Below are 5,000 nucleotides of genomic sequence, written 5' to 3' on the forward strand. Positions count from 1 at the left end.
TTTCCCGCACTCGTAAAGTGCAATCCACCCCTATAACGTGCGTTTCATGAAGAGTTATTGCCAATATGCGACACTCCCGCTGTCCCTATACATGAGCCGCGACCTGTACCACTTACGAGCGAGAGACGCGATCGCGTTGCTCACTGTACGGCGTCCGATACCGAGCCATCAGCATGTCGGTCCCCATGCGCGTTGCACTCGCACTCGCAGTCGCAAAAACGTGGGGCAAATATATTACGCGGAAGAGTTATAACAGACCGAGCCCCACTGCATGAGGGGAGTCTTTGTCACTAATGTACACAGATGGAACATTTTGGACTGGAACCAGATTACCCGTACACACGGCGCTGATTAGTAATCAATGCAGAGCCATCAAACTACAGAATATATATACAACTGTCCGTATACATGCTGAAAGAGTCTGCCCACAATGGGAACCACACGTCAGCCAGCCACTCTGATCACGCACCACTCTCTGCTTCTAACGGGCGCACATACAATATGTAAGCACCAGCATGGAACAACATCCAGTGCATCCTCTCCGCCACATTACACAATCCACACTATCACAACCAGACCAGGAGGTCCATGCGGAAAATACAATATCCCACCCTTTCGACATCCACCATTGCGCAGATCAGGCACCAACACCCACACATGTCCTATACAACGGTGCACCCAACATCACAATAGTACCTCCTGTCACAGCGCACAAACAATGACATGAGTCAAAGACACAGGTCTGACACAAGCATAGAATTGGAGCGCCGCCTCTAATAAGCCAAAGGTGCATCCTGACGTGACAAATCTGATCATGTCACAAGCATTCACTTACTATAATCACTATCAACGAACCTGCCGCCCCCGCCCCCCCCTACACCTTTCCTTACAACAACGTGTAACCTAACCTAACCTAACCTATGTTGTACCTTAACCTAACCTATGTTGTACCTTAACCTAACCTATGTTGTACCTTAACCTAACCTATGTTGTACCTTAACCTAACCTATGTTGTGCCTTAACCTAACCTATGTTGTGCCTTAACCTAACCTATGTTGTGCCTTAACCTAACCTATGTTGTGCCTTAACCTAACCTATGTTGTGCCTTAACCTAACCTATGTTGTGCCTTAACCTAACCTATGTTGTGCCTTAACCTAACCTATGTTGTGCCTTAACCTAACCTATGTTGTGCCTTAACCTAACCTATGTTGTGCCTTAACCTAACCTATGTTGTGCCTTAACCTAACCTATGTTGTGCCTTAACCTAACCCATGTTGTGCCTTAACCTAACCCATGTTGTGCCTTAACCTAACCCATGTTGTGCCTTAACCTAACCCATGTTGTGCCTTAACCTAACCCATGTTGTGCCTTAACCTAACCCATGTTGTGCCTTAACCTAACCCATGTTGTGCCTTAACCTAACCCATGTTGTGCCTTAACCTAACCCATGTTGTGCCTTAACCTAACCCATGTTGTGCCTTAACCTAACCCATGTTGTGCCTTAACCTAACCCATGTTGTGCCTTAACCTAACCCATGTTGTGCCTTAACCTAACCCATGTTGTGCCTTAACCTAACCCATGTTGTGCCTTAACCTAACCCATGTTGTGCCTTAACCTAACCCATGTTGTGCCTTAACCTAACCCATGTTGTGCCTTAACCTAACCCATGTTGTGCCTTAACCTAACCCATGTTGTGCCTTAACCTAACCCATGTTGTGCCTTAACCTAACCCATGTTGTGCCTTAACCTAACCCATGTTGTGCCTTAACCTAACCCATGTTGTGCCTTAACCTAACCCATGTTGTGCCTTAACCTAACCCATGTTGTGCCTTAACCTAACCCATGTTGTGCCTTAACCTAACCCATGTTGTGCCTTAACCTAACCCATGTCGTGCCTTAACCTAACCCATGTCGTGCCTTAACCTAACCCACGTTGTGCCTTAACCTAACCCACGTTGTGCCTTAACCTAACCCACGTTGTGCCCTAACGTAACCCACGTTGTCCCCTAACGTAACCCACGTTGTCGCCTAACGTAACCCACGTTGTCGCCTAAACCTGCTCTGTAATTGTTATACGACTCGTTCAATTAGTGTAGTGTTGCCCACCCGCAACCCTCGCAATATAGTTCGCTACTCGCACTCCCCGCTCCCCTGTGTATCGCTTCATGTTAAACACCTTGCAAGTCTTGCTCACTTTCCACATGCTCCTGCTGTACACTGTAATGTGGATGGCAGCAGGACGTACATGCCGCCCCTCCCCACGTCCCCACCTTGCCCCCTGCCTTCGCAAGCTGGTTGGTGAGAACTTTGCATGTTCAATGCCCTCCGCATGCGACGTACTCAGGCTACGTTGTGGTGCGGCCTGTGTCAACTGTCCGCTAATGTCGTACGCGTAAACCACAATCTGTACTGCACATTCGTCCTTATGTACTGAATGATACATCGTGGCACAAGTGTGACCGTACAACGACTGCGCCCAAAAACGGCGGACCATACAGTGCAAATATTGTGCACGCAGCTACGTGTCGTCTCCCTATGAGAGCTGGATTGCAGTGTGGTACGCCATAGAGACGTGTGGGAGGAACGGACGCCGTGGATGGCGATCAGCATGAGCTGTCTGTTGATGTATTCGGACCTAGTCGTCTCTCCTCACACACCGTGATGGCATGGTGCACCGCGTTCCATATCTGCGACATGCTACAGAGGCCGGTTGACAGTCGTTCGAGCAATGGACATCGCATACGTACGGGGGCCACCTTCCACGTATTGTCTAGGCGTGCACATTTTGTTGCGTGTATGTGGGCAGACGTAGTGTGGCGTGACACCTGACACAGGCATGCAATAATCGTGGAAGTTGCAAATGGCGATGGACGCCTGCGTTTTCTGGTGAAGTTACGCAAATGAACAAATGGTAACCTGTTGTGGTGCGGTTGTTCTCGCTAGGGGTGAATCGGTGATGGCGACGATAGGTTGAGGTACTAACCGGTTGTTCCAGCGATACCCACCATGCCGACGAAACTGAACGGCATCTGGGTGTGAAGCGATACGCGGCGGTGGCTGGGTGGGACCGTCCCCGGCCGGTGAGGGGGCGCCTCCCGGCGTGCTGGCCGCGCGGTGCGTGGGCGCACGCGCTACAGCCGGCTGGTGGGGGCGGCCAGTGGCACGCGCGCCGGCCGACGGACGCGGCAGGCGTCGCAGCTGCGCGCCGGCGCACCCTGCGCGCGGCGCCGTGCGGCCAAAGTAGGTCCTCGCGGGCCCGGTGCGAAGCGCGGTGGACATCTTCAGTGTGCTGGTCCGATTGAGGACTGTGTGCGTTGAGGATGCGCCGCCGCCCGGCGCTCGGCGCCGCGACGCCGTCTGCTGCTCGGTCGCCCCAGCGGTTCTCGCTGGTGGTTTGTATCGCAGCTGTGCGGATGTGTTGGCGCGTGCGCTGTGCTGGGAGAGTTCGCTTCGGCACCCAAGTGGGGCTTTTGTCCTTCTGTGGCGCTGGCGTTGGAGCTGCCGGTCACCGTAGGTGGCGCGTGTTGTCTCCCGCCGGCAATGCCACGACAGCACGCTCCCGGGCCTCTGTCGGCAGCGGCAAGCTCAGTTGGGAGCACGGGTGGTCGCACCGAAAGCGTCTACTCGCCTAACTCCGGGCGATTGCGCCTCTCTCGAACCCGACCAAGTACTTGGGACGGCGCTGCGCGCCGCCGGGACCTGAGAGGGTTTCGAGGTGTATTGTGCAGGGGAGCTCAGCCTCCTCCTGTTTGCAGAATGATTGAGCGGACGCTTGCGTGTTCGCGCGGGCCCCCGGGACACACTCCCGGGCGGCCGGCTGCTCAGCTCTAGTTGACGCAGCTCCCTGGTTGATCCTGCCAGTAGTCATATGCTTGTCTCAAAGATTAAGCCATGCATGTCTCAGTACAAGCCGCATTAAGGTGAAACCGCGAATGGCTCATTAAATCAGTTATGGTTCCTTAGATCGTACCCACGTTACTTGGATAACTGTGGTAATTCTAGAGCTAATACATGCAAACAGAGTCCCGACCAGAGATGGAAGGGACGCTTTTATTAGATCAAAACCAATCGGTCGGCTCGTCCGGTCCGTTTGCCTTGGTGACTCTGAATAACTTTGGGCTGATCGCACGGTCCTCGTACCGGCGACGCATCTTTCAAATGTCTGCCTTATCAACTGTCGATGGTAGGTTCTGCGCCTACCATGGTTGTAACGGGTAACGGGGAATCAGGGTTCGATTCCGGAGAGGGAGCCTGAGAAACGGCTACCACATCCAAGGAAGGCAGCAGGCGCGCAAATTACCCACTCCCGGCACGGGGAGGTAGTGACGAAAAATAACGATACGGGACTCATCCGAGGCCCCGTAATCGGAATGAGTACACTTTAAATCCTTTAACGAGTATCTATTGGAGGGCAAGTCTGGTGCCAGCAGCCGCGGTAATTCCAGCTCCAATAGCGTATATTAAAGTTGTTGCGGTTAAAAAGCTCGTAGTTGGATTTGTGTCCCACGCTGTTGGTTCACCGCCCGTCGGTGTTTAACTGGCATGTATCGTGGGACGTCCTGCCGGTGGGGCGAGCCGAAGGCGTGCGACCGCCCCGTGCGTGCTCGTGCGTCCCGAGGCGGACCCCGTTGAAATCCTACCAGGGTGCTCTTTATTGAGTGTCTCGGTGGGCCGGCACGTTTACTTTGAACAAATTAGAGTGCTTAAAGCAGGCAAGCCCGCCTGAATACTGTGTGCATGGAATAATGGAATAGGACCTCGGTTCTATTTTGTTGGTTTTCGGAACCCGAGGTAATGATTAATAGGGACAGGCGGGGGCATTCGTATTGCGACGTTAGAGGTGAAATTCTTGGATCGTCGCAAGACGAACAGAAGCGAAAGCATTTGCCAAGTATGTTTTCATTAATCAAGAACGAAAGTTAGAGGTTCGAAGGCGATCAGATACCGCCCTAGTTCTAACCATAAACGATGCCAGCCAGCGATCCGCCGCAGTTCCTC

General features: G+C 52.9%; 1 non-coding gene across 1 annotated transcript in view; it reads left to right on the forward strand.

The window, feature by feature from the left end:
• The first annotated feature begins 3,843 nt into the window (after positions 1 to 3,843).
• LOC124773542 overlaps positions 3,844 to 5,000 on the forward strand; it is a 1,909-nt gene continuing 752 nt past the window's right edge. The window contains exon 1 of the ribosomal RNA XR_007014786.1: positions 3,844 to 5,000. This exon is cut by the window's right edge and continues 752 nt beyond it. This is a non-coding gene — a ribosomal RNA (small subunit ribosomal RNA).

The sequence above is a fragment of the Schistocerca piceifrons genome, unplaced genomic scaffold, assembly GCF_021461385.2.
Source record: "Schistocerca piceifrons isolate TAMUIC-IGC-003096 unplaced genomic scaffold, iqSchPice1.1 HiC_scaffold_954, whole genome shotgun sequence".
NCBI classification, from domain to species: domain Eukaryota; kingdom Metazoa; phylum Arthropoda; class Insecta; order Orthoptera; family Acrididae; genus Schistocerca; species Schistocerca piceifrons.